The following is a 20,994-nucleotide window of genomic DNA, read 5'->3' on the forward strand; positions in this document are numbered from 1 at the left end:
TACTTGTGTCCATCTCCATAATTCGCTCTTCCCTCTCTTGAATTTTGAATTCCCTCTCTTGTATTTTGAATGCCTCGTTTCGCATATCCATCTGTAAGCGTATATAATCTGGTTGTTGTTGGTCATGGAGATGTCAAGCATATTCCTCATCACGTTTCATCATTAATGTTTGGTTGATTGCTATAGTCTCCATGGTGGATGTGAGAGGACTGAAATCATTACATGTTTTCTTTCCTTTCTGGATAACTTCTTTGGCAGCCTTCTTTCCTTGAGGCCTCACAGAAGGATTGGGAGTTACATTGGCATTTACCTCATCTACATTTATGTCCAAGTTGACATGAGAATCAGGAACAGATTGTTGTGTGTGCATCCGTTCAGTTCCTCCCCTGGAGGTTCTTCCAGTCGAAGAGGTCTGGCTTGGAATGTCACCAAATTGTTGAAACCCCTTAACAATCTCGTAACATTCTAAACTAATGAAATCACCTCTTTTTGGCCTTCCTTTTGATTTGGTCATCGCAGCTCTCCACAAATCTTGTGTTTGACGTTACTATGCTAATTTAAAAAATATATATATAAATCTATTAGTACAAATATAAACGAGGTACAATGTATCAACTAATTAAATCCATCTACATCACCTACTAACTTTGAGTATAAGGTGAGTATAATGTATAAATTAATAATTTTAAGTAGAAAGTATGATTATCAAGTAGTAATTTGAAGTATAATTATCAACTAAATTTTAATATATCAACTAATAATTTAAAGTAAGATGTATCAACTAATTAAATTTTAATATACACTAAAAGAATCATAAAAATTAATATTCATGTTACACTACAAATTCATACCTCATCAATCATATTTGCACCACTCTTGTACCAACTTTTCGCTTGCCTTAACGAACAATGCCAAGCAAAAAGTTCGACTTTTAAGGTTTTCCACCTCCCTTGAAAAGCTTGCAATGATCGGACATATTCATCCCAATGTTCGGCATAGTGTTAGCGTACGTCTATCCATAGATCATCTTTTCTTCATTCCGTACCCTTTGCCGGATCTTGGCTCACAGCCCTCCAAGACTTGCACAATTGAATGTCTTCCATAGGCTGCCAATGTGTCCTGTCAATACTTAGATCTGCTACGGGTTGTACGATCGTATTGGCTCGTACGCTCATATTAGAATAAAAAAATTTCGGAAGATGAAAGCTATGAGGAGAAGGAACAAAAAAATTTGAGGAAGTAAAAAAGATGATTTTTTTGGTGTGAGAGGTAAAATAGGAGGTGAGGTATTTATGGGAAATTTTAGTTATGTTTTTTTTTGTTATCGTTGTAATCTAAAGGTTATTAGTTAAGTTTTGTTTTGTTTTGTTTTTTTTTTTTAACCTCTGCAAATCAGGTTTATAGGTCCATAATTATAAGCCGTCAGATCCCTTTAATAATCAAAAGCAACGGTCCAAATCTGTGGACCGTTGCATTCAAATTCCCAAGGAGCTCGAGCCAAACGGCTAGTTGCCACGTCGCCACCTGCACGCCACTACACAACAAAAACTTGGCTTATACGCTCATGCACGCTTGTCGGCGCTACATGACAAGCGACTGGGAGCCACTCCTTCTACACACGACGTGTCTCTCCTCTCCTCTTCTTTTTGGGCCAGCGTGGAGCCCTGGGTCACGGGCTCAGTCACCATGCCGCCCGAGCTAATGTCCTGGGCCTTCTGCTGTGTTGTTGGCCCAACTCTGGTGGAAGATGGAATAGTGAAATTTTGGTTACCCAAGTCACCATTTGACGTGGTGCCCGGGCATAAACAAGCCTAGTGAACTTGCTCTAATAGATGAGACTGAATAATAATTTTCAATTCAGTTTAGAAAAAAAAATATATATTCTAAAATACAAAGGTCTATGATTATCCTTTATTCTTTTTTATCGATCCTTCATTTACTACAGACAAAACCCAATTTGAAATAGCCAATCAGTCAAAATTATCTATTTAGGTACTTTTTTCTCTAACCTAATTCATTTAAGGTATCAATTGAAAAACTACTTTTAAATTTTCATAGAACATAGAGTAAACTTTTTTTGTTTGTTAAAAAAAAAAAAAAAAGAGTACCCCTTAAAGTAAACTTTGTTTAAAGGTTAAGAAAAAAATTCTTCATTTGTGTTTAAGGAAAAAAGAATTTAGGAGAATACTGAGATGCTTTTATTAATAATAGGAGTCTCTTTATATAGAGGATTACATATACAATATCTTGGAGTCCAAGGTATCCTAATCAAATACGGATTAGGAGATCAAAAATATTCTACCATATTACAACTACAAAAAGTAATCATGTTTGGGCCAAGCACACATAATTTTGGGTTTCCTTCAACACTCCCTCTTGTGTTATCCAAACATTGGTGTTTCTCACGTTGCCTCATTAAAAATATTGCCAAGTAACAAAAACCCAGTGGGACAAAACTAACCTATGTCGAAGGGGAAAAATAGTACAACACACCCTTCACATTTTGAGATCAAGCATGTAGACATCAAATCCTCCCCCTGATATCGGTGTCTCCTCCAGATTGCTACAATCATGGGAATTGAGAAAATCACCAAAACCAATGCTCTTCACATGCTTCTCGAATGTGGATTTGAGCGATGACTTAATAAATAAGTCTGCCACATTGTCCTAAGATTTAACTTGATTCATTTTGATCTTGATGAGAGTTTTTTTGTTGTTGATTGTAGAAGAATTTAGGCGATATATGCTTGATGTTGTTGCCCTTGATGTAACCTTGCTTCATTAGTTCAATGCAAGCAGCACTATTCTCATAAATGCTCATAATTTCATATGGGGTAGACTTTAAACCACAAGTACTTCGAATATGCCCAACTATCGATCTTAAATGTATACATTCGCAAACAGTTTCGTGAAGAGCTATAATCTCTGCATAATTTGAAGAAGTATCGACAATGGTCTATTTTGTAAACCTCTAAGATATCGCAGAATTTCTCATGGTAAATACATAACCGGTTTCGGAACGACCTTTATACAGGAAAGATAGAAACCCGACGTACATCAGCAAAACTCATCAAAATATCGCTCAAATTTTGATGGAAGGAGGAAGCACGTGTGCTGGTGATGGCGGCGGCGGGAACAGCACCGACAGCAGTAGTGGCAGCGGCGGTGGTTCTTTAATATGTGGAGTCCGATTCCACCATATCGGAATTTTGGGTTTCTCTTTCTAGGGATCGCACATGCTCATATCTATGATACTTTTTAGGTAACGAAAGATAGTCTTTCCACCAGTCTAATGGCGTTGCATTGGCGCTGAGCTATATCTAAAGAAAAACTACAAACCGAAGGCAACAAAAGACTATGGCAAGTGTCATTACATGTCATTCTTGGAAATAAAAGGTTCTAATAAAAATCGGCGACTTCTATGTCATTTGACATTGGCATAGTCAAAAATCTTCAACCTTCAGCTCGACATTTTGATCTTCATATTCTGTGTGATAAGCTATTCTGGCTTCCCAACAAGCTTTATAGGTAACAGCTATTAAACCAGATACATGACACATTTTGCCTAATGATTAATTGCTTCACATTGAAATCACACTTCATCATTAAATTTGCTCATATATTGCGGGCCCTATGGCCGACGGAGGCGCCACCATTGCCCGTGGTAGTGGCGATCCCTCTCTTTTCACCACGGCCTCCACCGTCGTGTGTCTGTTTGATTGTTATAGCGGTTTCCTTCTTCAGTATAGAGATTAGATGGATCAAAACGTCCGAATCGATTACCCTTAGATTTAAGGTTTCACTCATGGCGACCTTCCTTTGGTGTGCTATTATAATTTTTGGGCTAAATACTGCTTATTACCCTGTGGTTTGGGTCAAAAATCAATTCAGTCCTTAAACTTCTAATTTCATCAAAAACACCATTGGATTATGGTTTCTCATCCAATAGGTCATTCTGTCATGCTTCTGTCAAATGAAGCCGTTAAACAATTGACATGGCATGCCAACTCAGCTCTAGTGGGATCCACATTGGAAGGAAAAATTCTAAAACTAACCCTGACAAACTATGGTTTGAGTCCAAAATCAATTCAGTCCATGAACAACCTTTATCTAATTTCAAGAGAACTCGTTTGGTTGTAGATCATCTATTTCTTGTCTTGACAAACTAGGCTCTTCAAGCCTTCTTCTCCATCTTTTCCTTCTTCTTACGAATCTTTTCATCCTCAATGCCTCCCTTTGAACCTTTGTGACATAAATCCTTTAATGAAACTATTAACGTTAGAGATCCGAGGGGGTCTCTAGTTAGCTTTAGAGAGAGAGAAAGAAAGAGAGAACGACACAAGAAAAGTATAGTGGTTCGTTTCCCGCCTTAGTGGGAAACTACGTCCACTTGAATGTTGTAGTATGTGTGTTTAGGATTACAAAGTGTGTAATGGAGTGTAGTTTATGTGGGAGGAGAGTTCCTTTTATAGGTGAAGGAAGCCATCTCCTTTATATTTTCTTAGATGTGGGACAAGAACCCACTATTCTAGTATAGAAAGCCATGTTGTGAGGGTAACTTGGCAAGGCTTGGAAGGTGGCTTCCCGGCGACGTATTTGCCACTTCCGGATACCGTGGCATAGCTTGAACATAGGGTTACAAGATGCAAGTAGCGGTTGGGCCTCACCGTGCCTTGTGGGTATCTCAAAGAGGGTGTTACTTATGCTTGGTGATGTAGCAAAGTAGCTTGCCAGTAGAGCTATCTACAGAAACCAAATTATTTGTATCCTCCAAAAGCCGGTATCAGATATGTGTACCAAAATTTTTCAGAGATTGACATGACTTCAAGAGCACCGAAACCAACTCTCCAAGAACACCCATAACTAAAAAAGAATTAATTAACCCGTAACCACCGAAACTTCAAGAACACCCACACCAACCGTCCCCTCACCTCCTCATCCATCTCTAGATTTCTCTTGACCATTGCAACCTTCCCAAATTTAAAATCAAACCCCAATTTTCCACCCCAATCCCAAAAATCCTCTCTCAATCTTCAACCACCATATGGTGGATCAAGACAGTGCGGTCGCCATCTATAATTGCGGTGCAATCGCTGACGCGAAGATCAAGCCAAGCTCACCTAGGACGCCAACGCCTACTTTGTCATCGTCTTCGACCCGTCCCACCGCTACGCCAGTATTCTTTGCATGTTCTATCCCTCCCTCGTCAAGGACATCAAACGTGTCGGTTCGATCCCCATCATGGCCAGATCTTGGGTCGGGCATTTCATTGAGGCTCATATCCTTGAAGCCATCGAGGTGGAGTACCTCGACGAGAGCGAATATCTTGCCGTCGCTGATGAAGACCATCATAAACAAGTAGAAAATGCGTAATAGGTGGCGTGATATGGATTTTGGGTGAAACCTAGGTTTAAAGAGAGCCAGGGTTAGTTTTGGTATTTTTCGGTCTGTGTGGGTCCCACATAGCTGACTTGGTAGGCCACGTCAACTGTTTAATAGCTCCATTTGTCAGAAGCATGACGGAATAACCTATTGGATGAGAAATCATAATGTAGGGGTGTTTTTGATGAAATAGAAAGTTCAGGGATTGAATTGATTTTAGACCAAAACCACAGGGCAGTAACCTGTATTTATCCCATAATCCTTTTTCACAAGAAGGTGAAGAGAGTCTTCTCAATCAATTCCTCATCTATAATATTCTGATTATAGGATCGCATCATAGATCTAATGCTAAGGATTTCTGAATAGTAGTGAAGTATTGACTTATAGTCTATGAGGGAAAGCTTTTGTCATCTCTTACTCAATTCGGAAGTTGGGAGTCTCACATATTCCCAAAGTGCTCTTCAAGCGCAACCCATAGATTCCTTGGGTTATTTCCAACCATATACTCGAGTAGTGTCCTTAGTGAAGCAGAGTCGAGTTTGTTCAAGTTTGACATCCTAAAAAGGGAAAACAAGAAGAAATTAGTTTAGGAGCCCAAAACGCTTCCAAGAAAACAATAAATTCTGAGTGTAATTCATTACCAAGAAATTGACTTTCAAGAATTTGGAATTAGACCGATGATTTGAATGGTCATTTGTTTATACTCTCAACCAACCTGTTGTTCGGAGTATATTCAATTTCTCAACGAACCTCTTGCTCAGAGTAGCATGAACCCCCACAGTTCGGCTTAGAATCTCATGTTATAAGAAAGGTGGGATTTAGAAGAAATATACTAGAATGACAGAGTACGGAAAGCAGGAATTTAAAGAAAGGAAGAACCTTTAGAAAATCTTACTTGTTAGGATTGCAGATGTGCTTTCGATCCTGGTGTAGGATTGTAGAAGACTTGTGATACACACACACACACACAATAGATCATCGGACTAATGTATATATATTTTTCCCTCATAATGCCACTAAGAGAGAGAGAGAGAGAGAGAGAGAGACAGACAGACAGGAGACTACAGACAGACGGAGGGAGGGAGGGAGAGAGAGAGAGAGAGAGATCATTTTCACCATACATGGATCAAAGATAAAATCGTAGCTAGTTGGGAACACTGGAGCTGCCACTTGGAGCTCTATCCAGATCGTGAAGCTGCTAGGGCTGGGCATTTTAGCCTGGAAGCCAGGCCCAACCAGTCACAACCCTGCCCGTACGGTCCAGGCCCTAATTTTTTTACCCAAAATGGTTCGGTATGGGCCTGAAGTATGTAAAAGACGGTCCGGGCCCAGGCCTTGTGTTTTTAGGGAAGAAATAAAAAAATTAAAAAAAAAAACAAAATTATTAAAAAAAAAAAAAAAAAAAACCCATCATGCCCGTATATATCATTATTAGGTATTTATTTTCTCTCTACGCGTCATTCTTCACTCCATGCGTCAAATAATTTTTCTTCTTCTTATTCCTATTCTCTTTCAGTTCTAAAGAAACCTTAATCTCGAAGCCTAATCTAGCAAGAAACCTCACAATCTAAGTCCAATTTTTCAAGAACCAAAAGAAATCTCAAACCTACTTATGGTGTAGTGCCAATCACGCTTTCCATGGCACATGTTGAGCTGCGCCATGTTCATGTCGCCGATAGCATCGATCTCGATAGAGATGGAGAAGCTGTCCTGACCCATCGATTTTTCTCAATGTAAAGGAAGAGCTTTGGTTATTTTCTGGGTTTGTTTTGGATTTGGGTGTTGGAATTTGTTATGGTTCTAAGCTGGTCTATCCTATGTTGACCAGCAATAGTCTTACTTTTTACTAATTCGCACCGTATCGCTAATTTATCTGAAGGTTTTGATCAGTGCACATGGTTTGCACGTGGCTGTTTTGAGTAAATGCTAGGATTAGTTTTAACGAGTTAGATGGTTGACAAATGTCATGATCATAGGCAATCCCAAGTGGATATATTAGGGTTCTTTGTAAGCTTGCAGTCGTGTTGAATGAGAATTTTGCGTTCATTTTATTTCTTTTTAGCTCTTATATTCTTTTAGGGTTCAATACCTTATCAACTGGTATCAGAGCCCTCGATTTTGGGCAATGGTTAAGCTGTTCCACACACTTCCAAAGAGGTTAGCAGTGTGGAGTTTGATCTTCAAGTGCACCGAGATGAAACCGCTTCTAAGTTCCGTGAGCTGCAAATGACTCTTAATGTGTATCAGGAGTCACTGAACTCTTTATGGGTTGAGATGATGAAGGAGCTCCAGTTAGTAAAGGAAAACTCAGCTGCAGCTGTAGCTTACCTGGACTCCTCCTTGCTCAAGTTTGGATCTCTTCCTCCCACAAATGGATCTCCAGTCCTCCAAGCCAGTGGACCCCCTTTGGCACCAATATCTGAATCTCCACTTGCAACAACCAGGGAGGACTTTTCTTCTTCTACTAGGGCCTCACATCGACTGTTGTGACTTCCAACAATGGTAGCACTTCTAAACCTCCCTCTACTTCTTCCTTAGGTCTACTTGAGAATGATACTGCTTTAGGATTTACTAGTGGTGTGACCACTGAGCTAGTTGATTTATCTGCTGCTTTGAATACCTCTTGTGTGCTAGTGACAAATGCATCTGGAGCTATCATGTCACATACTGTTACCACTGGCATGAAGGGTAAAACTGATAGTAACCTGCAACTGACTCAAGGAAGTGGGGGCTAGCCCTATACTCAACTCTATCAGCACTCCAACTTTGGATCTCAGCCTTTTAATCACTTTGCTAGACCTTATATTGCTTCTAATAGTAACCAAGTTCATTCATTTCCACAACTCACACCAGTTGGGGCTACAGATCCCTTTACTATGACATATTCAAGACCCTGCTCCCATATCCCCATGACTTTTGCTCAATTATCTATCTCAACATGCTTCTCACACTACTTCCCATTCAGTGAGTACTACACAAGATATTTTTGCTACCACCACCACAACAACACCTCACTGTACTACCCTTGGGGGACCTTACAGCCAAAATTCTTACCCAACTCAAAATCAACATCAGTCTTTCACACACCAGCTACAACCTCCATTTTTCCAACAACAAACATACACACTAGTTTAGGATCCCACATTACCTACCATGAAACAAATGAAACTTGAGTTTAGCTCTTTCAGTGGAGGGGGTCCAGTGGAGTGACTGAATAAGGCAGAGCAATTTTTTTAGTTTTATCAAGTACCAGAGGATTGGAAATTAGCCATAGCAACTATGTAACTAAGGCTGGACTCGGTTCGGTACAGAAGCCTATGGGCTGATACCATGTACCGTACCAACCTATATTGGTATGCAGAAAATCATACCACTACCGGCCACAAAATCCAATATACCGAGAAGTCGGTATACCGATTTAATTGGTCGGTTTGGTATGGTTGGGCCTATAACCGAGTTTGATATTGGGCCGCAAACCAGTCACCAATACATCACCATAAGTCCATAATTCTAGAAAAACATCAAGCCTGCAAACATCCAAACACAGACTTAAACATTAGAATCAGTCAACAAATATCGAAACACATATTTAAACATCAACATAATCATCATAACCTGTCTCGTCTTCTTCTGTTTTCTCCTTCAGAGTGATGGAAGAGTGATTGTGGTGAAGGAAGAAGCAGCCTCAGATCTGCAACCTCTCCACTGTCAGTGGCTCAAACTAGTTTGATCTCTTCGCCTTTCTTTTTTCTTTGCCCACAGATCCTTCATGATCCTTTGATACCCACAACCCAAATACCAAAAGAGTTTAAACTTTGAACTCATAACAAAGAAAAGGGTAATCAAGAAAAGGCCTTGAGTTGTGATAAGTGTGTAAACTTGGCCAAGAACAAGAGTATCAATTGGCCTGAGAAGCTTGATGCCTGTGATTCGAACTAAACCAATAGTTCAACTGCAGAAGTAGTTCTTGATGAGGGAGAGGAAGAATGGATCTGAATCATCTAGATGATGGAATGAATCGAGAGGATGACGGAATGAATCGAGAGGATGACGGAATGAGTCGATGGATTGATTGGATTGAATCGATGGATGGATTGGATTCTAGTGTTCTACCTTCTACGGTTCAGTACTGGAGAGAGAGATGAGAAGCTGAGAGATAAATTGAGAAACTGAGGAACCCGATCTGACCCCTTTAGGGGTTTATATACATATTCACGGTACGGTATACTGTATTTAGCTAAAAGTTGATAATGTTACCGTACCGTTTACATGGACTCGGTTCGGTACAACTGTACTGACACTTCGGTTATCGACAATGTCGGCTACTAATTGCTTTGGTTCGGCTAGAATATGGCTGGTACTATTCTTCTCAGCTAAAATTGCTAGCTCTATATGCACCTAATTGAAAAGGCATATGACAGATGCTTTATGTTAAGCATGAGTTTCCAAACTCTTGGTTAGGCTTAGCTGACCTATTAATGAGAGAGTTCAGTGGGCACAATGTGTTAGATTACCAGGCAGCTCTGGCTAGGATGTCCCAGACTGGGTTAGTGGAACAATATAAAGATCAGTTCACCAAATTATCCAGGAGAGCCCCTAGTTTCTCTCCACAAGTATTGTTGTCTTGTTTTGTTAGTGGGTTGAAGGACACCATTTGAGCTGATGTCAAGGCTCAAAAACCAACAACATTGTATGAAGCTTGTGAATTGGAAAAAATTTATGAAGAAAGAGAACAACATCACAGAAACTATGTCAGAGACACAATGGGACCTAGAAACTAGGCTGGAATGGCAGCTAGACACCAATCACACCATGCAGCTGCTATCTAACCTCCCCCATTCAGGGCTCCTCAACCTGCTGCCCAAATTAGACCTCCTGCTCAAGCTGTAGGTAATAACTTGGGGGTGGGAATAGGAGGTAACACAGGCTGAGTACCAAGAAAAGAGAGCTAGGAACTAGTGTTTTTTCTATGATGATATTTTTGGACCTGGCCATAACTGCAGGAGAGGGCAGGCTATTATGGTCATGGATGTCTTATAGGAAGAAATTGATATACTAGATGCCAACCACATGTTGGAAGCAGAAGACGTACAAAATGAAATTGAAGGAGTTGAAATCCAGGAGGCTCAGCTCAATGCAATGGGAGATGGTAAATACAACAGCACAATGCAGCTCAAGGGGTTATGTAACAGAAAGAGGGTCCATGTTCTGATTGATTCAGGGGTTTCACATAATTTTGTCCATCCTGCTTTACTTAAGAAAGTGAGAGCTGTTACAAGGAATATACAACCAATGAGGGTGAGGCTGGCTAGTGGTGAGATTTTGCAAACATCTAAAATGGCAAAATTGGAACTCAACTTGCAATGTTACATGTTTACAGCCAGCTACTATGTTTTGCCAATATCAGGATGTGAGTTCATTCTTGGAGGGATTTGGCTTAAGACATTTGGGGATATTTCTTGGAATTTTGAATTTCTAACTATGAAATTTCTTTGCGATGGAACTGTTCATTTTTTACAGGGTGAAACTGCATATGAAGCAACAGTTGTCAACTGCAAATCCATGATAAGGCTTTTGAGGAAAGAAAGGGAGGGAGTGTTGATCCAGTTGCAAGGCTCTACCTCCATGCAATCTGAGCTGAACAATCCCCCAAAAATTCAGAAATTGATAAGCAAGTACTCATGATGTCTTTGAGGCCCCCAAACACCTACCCCCCTTCTAGGGATCAAGATCACAAAATTGAGCTCTTACCTAATATTGTTGCAGTCAATGTGAGACCCTACAAGATACCCCCACTTTCAAAAAGTGGAGACTGAAAAAATCATTCAAGAGTTGTTGGACAATGGAGTAATTAGGCCCAGTATAAGTCCCTTCTCTTCACCTATTTTGTTGGTAAAAAAGAAAGATGGAACTTGGAGGCTTTGTGTAGACTATAGAGACTTGAATGCTGCCACTATCAAGGATAAGTACCCAATTCAAGTGGTGGATGAACTCATTGATGAGGTGCATGGAGTTGTAATTTTTACTAAGCTAGATTTAAGGTCTGGTGACCACTAGATAAGAATGCATGAGAGAGATATCAACAAAACTGCATTTAGAACACATTCTGGTCATTCTGAATTCTTGGTGATGCCCTTTGGCTTGACTAATGCACCCACAACATTTCAATCTGGAAAATTTGCATTAGTGTTCTTTGATGATATATTGATTTACAGTTCTTCTATGGCTGAGCACCTAGACTATCTTGAAAGGGTATTCCAAAGACTCCAGCAACATTCACTAAAAATCAAAGAGAGCAAGTGTAGTTTTGGGGTCCCACAAGTGGAATACTTAGGCCACATTATCAGTGTAGAGGGTGTTGCTGTAGACCATGCCAAAATAGACTATATCAAGCAATGGCCAAAACCAAAAACTCTAAAGGAGCTAAAAGGATTCCTAGGCTTGGCTGGTAACTACAGAAAGTATGTCAAGGGTTTTGGAGTTATAGCTAAACCTCTAGCTGACATGTTGAAGAAATAAGCTTTTCAATGGAGTGAGAAAGCTGTGACAGCTTTTGAAGGATTGAAGGAGGCCCTCATCTCCACCCCTGTACTAGCTATTCCTGATTTCTCCAAAGAGTTTGTGGTAGAATGTGATGCTTCTGATTTAGGCATTGGTGCAATGCTGTCTCAGGAGGGACATCCCATTGCATTCATGAGTAAAGCATTGGCTCAGAGAAACTTGGCTCTCTCAGCTTATGATAAGGAAATGCTTGCAGTGGTAGCTACTGTACAACACTGGAGACCATACCTCCTAGAACACTATTTCAAGATTTTCACATATCACAAAACTATAGAACATTTCCTTAACGAAAGAGTTACTACATCTGCTCAATAGAAGTGGTTATTGAAACTGATGGGATATGATTATACAATACATTACAAGACAGGCAAAAACAATGTTGCACCTGATGCATTGTCCAGGTCACCTCACCTCTATGCCCTCACTGGAATTTCTAAACCAGTGCATACTTATGTATTAGAAGTGCAGCAAGCCTGTTTAAGGGACACTAAAGCTCAGGAGATCATGCAGGCTTTACAGCATAACCCTGCTGGTAAGAAACATTATTCCTTAGACAATTCACAGTTGTTTTACAAGAACAAAATTTTTGTTCCTCAGGTTGATGGCTGGAGAAAGAAGATAATGACTGAGTTCTATAAAGGATTCGTTGAGGGCCATGATGGCAGGTCCAGAACTCACAAACGAATCCATTGGAACTTTGCTTGGTCAGGTATGTTAAGGGATATCAAAAACTTTGTGGCTAAATGTGAGGTGTGTCAAAGGAACCATTTTGAGACTATCAGACCCCAAGGCTTATTGCAACCTCTGCCATCCCTGATAGGGCTTGGAGTACTACATCAATGGATTTTATTGATGCCCTACCAAAATCTGAAGGCAAGACAACTATCTGGGTGATTGTGGACAAACTGACCAAGTATGCTCACTTTCTTCCACTATCACATCCATATACAGCTGCCACTTTGGCTCAGGTATATATTTGTGCAGAATTTCCTTAAGTTGCATGGCATGCTAGAAGAGATTATATCTGATAGGGACCCTATATTTCTAAGCCTCTTTTGGGAAGTTTTCTTCAAATTATAAGGCACCAAACTCAGTAAATCATCAGCCTATCACTCCCAATTTGATGGGCAGACTGAGAACTTGAATAGAACCTTGGAACAATACCTCAGATGTGTAGTAAGGGAAAAACCACAAAGCTGGGTGCAAGCACTTCCTTGGGCAGAATGGTGGTACAACACAGCATACTGTTCTACCATCTAAATGACCCGTTTTGAAGCCTTATATGGTTATCAATGACCAAAATTTCAAGTATCGAGGAAATATCGATGGTTTTAAAAGTGGAAATTTCGACGGAAATATCGAGGATATATCGATATCAGTAAATAATCAAGAAAAATGATGAAATTTTGAAGAAAAACGTGGAAATTTTAAATGAAACTTTTGGTGATATTTATTTGCTCAATTATCTACTATATTTCAAAAGAAAACATTGAATAAACATTATTACATAGAGGACAGATGAGATTTTAAATTTTCACTCTCTTTATCATCTCTCAATATAGAGCCTGAGTGTATTTTGAAAATAGTAATTAAATGATACATCGTCCTCATAGTTTTGCATATATGTGTATGTGTGTGAACACTATGGTTTAGAGGAAATTAGCGGTGGGTTTTTGTGCTAATAGTTATTACAAAGATTGCTCAATTTTGGCCATAACTATATTTATCTGTAGGTGTAAAATTTTGAAAATAATAAAAAATCTAGAAATATTGGTGAATTTTGAAAGGTTTTTATATTTTGAAAATTGCAAGTTGGTTATTGGTTTAGCAAAGTTTCAGATTTGTTAAAAAAAAAAAAACCAAGGATATATTCATATAAGTTACGTGCATTAACCAAATGGAAGGGCAGTGAAGTTGGTTGAGCTGATTGCGTGTGTCACGATCAATCAAGGTTCGAATCTTGTCACCCACTTTGTTGGTTGCTCTTTTAGCATAAATGAATGGAATTTATAAGGAATATTCCCGAAATATTCTCTAGAATTCCGCAATATATCGGGTCTTTCTGAAATATCGTGATATTTCAGGAAATTTCTATTGTGTCACACGATATTTTGTGTCTAAGTATGGAAAGTTTCCAAACTCCAAAAAAAACGATATTTTCAGCAATATCGATATTTTAGTCATTGATAGTTATACTCCTCCACCTGTTACTCCCTATATATAAGGTTCAACAACAATTTCTCATGTGGGCCACCAACTGAGAAACAGAGATGAGCTATTAGCTGTGCTAAAGAGAAACCTAGTACAAGCTTAGGCCAAAATGAAAGGATTTCATGACAAGAAGCACTCAGATAGAGTTTTTGAGGTGGAGGATGTCACACCCCTGATTTTTAACACAAATAAAAATTGATATATAATCTCATAATTATACATACATGATCGTTCAATCATCAATACAAATACCTGGAAACCTTTTCCCTTTAAACCAAGTACATATTGATGCCCTGAACCCACAAGGTTAATATACACTCGCTCCACAGAGTTATATATTACACAAGCTTACGAATTAAATTGTCAACAACAAAATAAAACGTAAATTCTCCTCAGAGCTCACTACAAGCGGAAGTCTTAATAACGGTAAAGTCACAAAATTGGCTTCCTACCGTTAAGCTGCTAGCTCGCTACCTCAGTTTTCAGCCCCGATTACCCTGACTTGCAGGATTAACCCCTACACCGTTTGAATGGTGCACCAGGTTGCCACACAACAAACCCGGTAAGCTTTTGTAAGCTCGTATAAGTACCTCAAATAACTCACGCAAAACACAGAATAAACCCACGCGAATCACGAGATAAACTAACACGTTTCAATCAAGAAACAACTCACACAAATCACGGGATAAACCTACACGAATCACGAGATAAACTCACACATTTAAATCAAGAAACAACTCACACAAATCATGGGATAAACCCACACGAATCACGAGATAAACTCACACGTTTAAATCAAGAAACAACTTACATAAATCACTGGATAAACTCACACGAATCACGAGATAAACTCACACGTTTCAATCAAGAAACAACTCACACAAATCATGTTTCAATCAAGAAACAAAGCACGAGATAAACTCACACGAATCACGTTTAAATCAATAAACAAATCACGTTTCAATCAAGAAACAAAGTACGGCGGACAAACTAGAGCTCTAACTGATCGTATTCACTAACCCGGCCAAAGGCGTGAATTCCCGATTTTCCCACCCACGATCACATTTTGTGATCCACGATTCTCAACTCGTAAGTATTTGGATCCACGGTATAAATACCAAAACATTTAAAGGAGTCACAGTGGACCCAAAATGTTACACGAATCTAAAATAAAAGATTCCCCGTAATTGACCCCTATCAATTACTCCCAGTATAAGACCCATATTTAAATAACCCACCGCGAACTAAAATGTTCCACAAATACAAAAATCTCAACGCTTTTCAAAACAAATCGAAATCAACATTTCCACAATAATTTGTTTTCCAAAATCCACAACCCAAAACAATAAAAGGCATCATTTCATGCATATTGTTTTCATAAATCCACAAACCCACCAAAACATATATATTTTACGTAAATATATATATATATAGAGCTAAATACTGGTTAATACCCTGTGGTTTAGGTCCAAAATCAATTCAGTCCCTAGACTTCTAATTTCATCAAAAACACCCCTGCACTTTCAATTTTGATCTAATAGGTCCAATTCGTCAATATTCTGTTATGGATTCAAGTTATAGTTGAATTATTTGTTGAAAAAACTATTTATTTTTAATAGTATGACTCACACCTAAATTGACTATGCAGGCCACCTCAACACCACATTATAAAACATAGGCCATATATGAGTCACGTTAACAAGTTAAATAACTCAATTGTCGGAAAACTAACAAATTGGACCTATTAGATCAAAATTGAAAGTACATGGGTGTTTTTGATGAAATTAGAAGTTCAGGGACTGAAATGATTTTGGACCCAAACTACAGGGTAGTAATTTGTATTTAGCCCATATATATATATATATATATATATATATATATATATATATATTGAACTTTGCTCAGGTGCGGATATCCTCACCGAAGCAAAAAGGTACGGATTTGACATTTTTTCCCACTTTCCGATCATATTTTCACATCTTAACCGTTCAATTTTTAGTTCCTAATGTATAGATCATCTCTACAAAATTTCATCCAATTTGGTGATCGTTAAGGTATCCAAAACTGCAATTTACACGAACGGACCAAATCTGTCGAACCGGAACCGTTCGTATTTATAATGGTAAATTGCAGTTTTGGATGCCTTAACGATCACCAAATTGGCTGAAATTTTGCAGAGATGATCTATACATTATGACATAAAAACTGAACGGCTAAGATGTGAAAATATGATCGGAAAGTGGAGAAAAACTGGAAATCCGCACCGAAGCAAAAAGTGCGGATGTCCGCACCCAGGAAGGGCTGTATATATATATATATATATATATATATATATATATACGTAGTCATCCGCTCAGGAATGCCTGCTAATACCAACTATAGTTTGCAGTTACTAAATAACTCTAAAAAATAAAGGTATTCCGTTCATTAATGAACCTTGTGAGATTACTCCGCTCGAAATTCTCATTGCGCCTTCACACCACTAGACTACTCACAGAATGTACTCTGTCAAGCACCTAAGAAAAGTAAAGCCTTGATTCAGTTAATGAAACACAAGGAATAACGTTTGAAAAAGTGACGCCAATTGAGGCGAAACCACATCTGAGACCACCCAATGTCTCTAGAATACTTCTACGACCGATATGTCCAAACCACAAGTAGATCGAACGCTCGGGTCCTCACGGATCGAATAAATCAATCGATATGAAACCGTAAAAATCATAACAATTTCATACGAACTCCAAAAATTGCGTATTATATATCGAAACGCTCGTATCGACGAGTAGAAGATATATAATACCAGAAACAGTCCCTTACATGGCCGGAACTCCTCCAGAAAGCCGCCACAGGCGGTGGCGCACCGCCGTTGGCCAAAACTCAATATTTCACAAAACTTCCAACATCAAAGCTATTCATCTAAGCATGCTCGTGAATTTTCATAACTAGCTCGAAGTCTATAAACAAGCATAAAGGGTCGAAAACTACCTCACAAGTTTTGAATTTTTGCTCAATCCGAGTTGAACTGATTTCCACGTAACTCAATCCAATCAAACACCACAGATTGATCTAGAAAGCTTCCACGAACCCAAAGAAGGAAATTTGAAGCCGTGCCGTCACCGGAACAAGAATTTCTGGTCGGGTCTGAAATCCTCAAACTTTGCCGTCTTTCAGCGCCTCCGTGAAGGAGAATCGCGGCTAGAGGCCACCACAGGGAGGATCGCACGGCGGAGTCGAGCCTATCTGGAAAGTTTCGCCGGAAGAGGTTGCTGGAGCTGCGAGTTCCGGCCGGGTCGGATCGCGGGGTTCAGGTCGGGTCAGTTGCGGGTGATGAGAGAGAACGGAGAGTTTTCTGATTTCCGGAAATGGTAAATGTGAAAATTGAAATAGTAAGTTTCCGAAAATGGAAACTCTTATTTATAGAACTTTCCCAAAACTTCAAATGCTCATAACTTTCACATACGAACTCCGATTTCCGCGTTCCACATGTCCACGAACTCGTATCGACGCACTCTACAATTTTCATGAAGGAAGTTTTTGGAGAATCCCAACATATAAAAATTCAACCTTGAGTCCCCTTCTAAAGTCATACTTTCTGAATAGAAATTCGTCCGAAATACTTCCGCTCCATCCACGAGCCACGAAACTGTCCAATAACCCTAAATTAGATTCCGGAAAATCCTCAAAAAATAAATACGAATTTCAGGGGCATCACAGGGGATATGGTCTACCTCAAACTTCAACCCTACAGGCAACAAACTGTTCACCAAGGTGCTTAATTTCCATAAACTTTCTTCAAAATACTACACCCCTTTTGTTGTGTTGGAGAAAATTGGTTATGTGGCCTATAGACTTGAGTTGCCTGCTGATGCCAGAATACACAATGTATTCCATGTATCACTTCTTAAGAAAAAAGTGGGTGAGAATGTTCAAGTGAATACCCAATTACCCCCCATCATAGACCTTGCCAACCCCAAGTGGGAACCCTCTACTGTGCTTCAGAGAAGAATGGTGAAAAGAAATGGAGTTGCAGCTACTCAGTGGTTGATACATTGGCTGGGTGCAGCTCATGAGGAGGCCACATGGGAGTATGCTGATGGTATTCTTCTCAAGTTCCCAGGTTGGGACTCTGAAACTTGAGGTCAAGTTTCTTCTGAAGAAAGGTGAAATGTTATGGTTGTGAGCTGGTCTATCCTATGCTGACCAGGAATAGTCTTACTTTTTACTAATATGCACCATATCGCTAATTTATCTAAAGGTTTTGATCCGTGCACATGGTTTGCACGTGGATGTTTTGGGTAAATGCTAAGGTTAGTTTTAACGAGTTAGATGGTTGACAAGTGTCATGATCGTAGGCAATCCCAAGTGGATATATTAGGGCTCTCTGTAAGCTTGCAGTTGTATTGAATGAGAATTTTGCTTTCATTTGATTTCTTTTTAGTTTCCTTTTTAGCTCTTCTACTCTTTTAGGGTTCAATACCTTATCAGAATTTGACTAGTCCCATGCTTGCTGATGTTGTTTCTCTTACATTAGGGTTTAGGGTTTAGAATTTGACTAGTCCCGTGCTTGCTGATGACCATCCTTTTTATTCATTCTTTCTCAAGCATATTTCTTTATGAAGTTGAATCATTGTTGTATAACAGAGGAAGAGTCAGACTTGGTTTCCAATTGAATCATTGTAGTTAATATATTTTTAGTTGGGTAATTGAGTGGTTTTGCCAAAGTCTTGTACTTTAAAGATTCATAATTGATAATTGACTTACATGGTCATGATCTTGGGTAATTGAGTCTGGTATTGAAGTACTGACAGTGGGTCTCCGATGCCATTGATGACGGCATCTTGACCTCTAAATAGGTAGCCTTTGGTTGAAGCATTGACAGAGGAATTTTTTTTTTCTTTTTTTCTCAAAACAGGTAAAATGGGCTTGAAAATCCGAAAACCCAGCCCCAAAAAAAGGGTAGGGGCCAGATGTGGTCCCAAAAATTTAAATACAAACTTTGGCCCTGGTTCGGGCCCTTCAAATTTGATACATGGCCCGGCCCGTACCCAGCCCTAGAAGCTGCCACTGCTTGCAAAGGAAGATCACCACCCTTCCATTCTATTAGCTTCCAAATTTTCAATTTACATGAGTGTGAATTTAACAAAGATGTCCATAAACTAGGGGTGGGTAAAAACTGATCCGAAAGTGCAAAACCGGCTCAAAGACCAAACCGGACTAAATATAGTAGAAAAAGTGTCATTTCTGAACCGGACTGAATTTTTTCATTTCAGGACCGGGTTCAACCTTTGAACTGACCAGAATAACACCGAATCGGCCGAATAATTAATTATTTAGTTTTTATTTAAATTAATATTATTTTTAATGATTGTCGAATTCTTATTGGCTGAAATTAGGTTACATGTAGAACCTATTGCACTTGATTCCTCTCCTTAGAAGAAAACCAGGAACTCTATCTCAGCCTCTCATCTCTCTCAACCAACCACTCTCTCAATCTCTCACAGATGTCGACCAATGATGACCACGTCGCTGACCAACGCTGCCTACCAACAACTTCGATCTGCACAACGCCGAGCTCGATCTTCAGCCTACCAACGCCTTCTTCGATCTGTACAACGCTGAGCCCGACCCTTCAACCTTAGATCTGCAATTTTGCACAACGCCGCCTACCAACGACATCAGAGCGACGACGCTGATCAACGAAATCGAACCGGGCCGACTTGAAGGTTTGGTTCACCAGAATTTCTCGGCCCAGTCCAAAACCGGTCCAACCCGACCCACACCCACACCCACCCCTACCATAAACATTTAGCGCATAATGTATATATATTTTTTTAAATCAAAGTGGAAACCAACATAATCAATCATCTACCCTATTAGAGCATTTTTAGCAGACTCTCTATTTTGGCTTCTTAGTTATTTTAGAAAGCATGTTTAGCTTTTTATCTATTTTAGGAGCTGCACCAGACTCTTAAGTGACTCTCTATTATAATTTTTAGCTATCTCGCACCTAAATATAGAGAGCGAGATGTGCCTCTCTATAATTTAAAAAATTCATTTTGAGTTACTTTATGTAATTTATAAATACATTTAAACTATTTAATATTCATTTAAAAAATAATATAAATTTAAAATTAGCTAAAATAGAGAGTACTGATACAGACATATTTCTAAAGTGGTTAACCAAAATGACTTTTTAGCTACTTTAGCTGAAATTTGACTAAAAAATAGCTAGCATTGCCAAAAATACTCTTACCCGGGAGCTTTTAACTTTGTCCTCACATCCACAAATGAGGAAACTCTACAAGAGCAACAACCACAAACTTTAATTTCATTTTTGAAAATAATCAATAAAAAATGTCGCATCACTGAGAAGAGAAACATTATAACATCAAATATGCATAGAGGAGAATCTGGCTTAAAATATATAGCCAAGGCTTTATACCTTTTCGTTGATCTGTATATCGTTCTTAAAACACTAAAATCAAGCACTATGAGGTTATAATAAGCATATGTGAAAATAAAATAGACAATAGCATACTTTAATCTGGCAGAAAGAAAATGAGCAATAAACCCTAACTTTCTATCGACAAAAAATAGTAATATAATGTAATACACTAGTTAAGATGATAAGAATATAAAAAAAATGATGGAAGAATAAAGAATATAATAAGGTTTTATGTCCCTCAGGTTGCAAAATCCTACTATTAATATAATAAATGAAACCAGACGTGGGGCTGAGCCTTCCAGCTAGGCTGGGTTCCAAACCCCTTCCAAAAAAAAAAAAAAAAAAAGAGAATATGATAAGAATGGGAGGAAGAATGTAATTCTTATACCAATATG

The sequence above is a fragment of the Rosa chinensis genome, chromosome 5, assembly GCF_002994745.2.
Source record: "Rosa chinensis cultivar Old Blush chromosome 5, RchiOBHm-V2, whole genome shotgun sequence".
NCBI classification, from domain to species: domain Eukaryota; kingdom Viridiplantae; phylum Streptophyta; class Magnoliopsida; order Rosales; family Rosaceae; genus Rosa; species Rosa chinensis.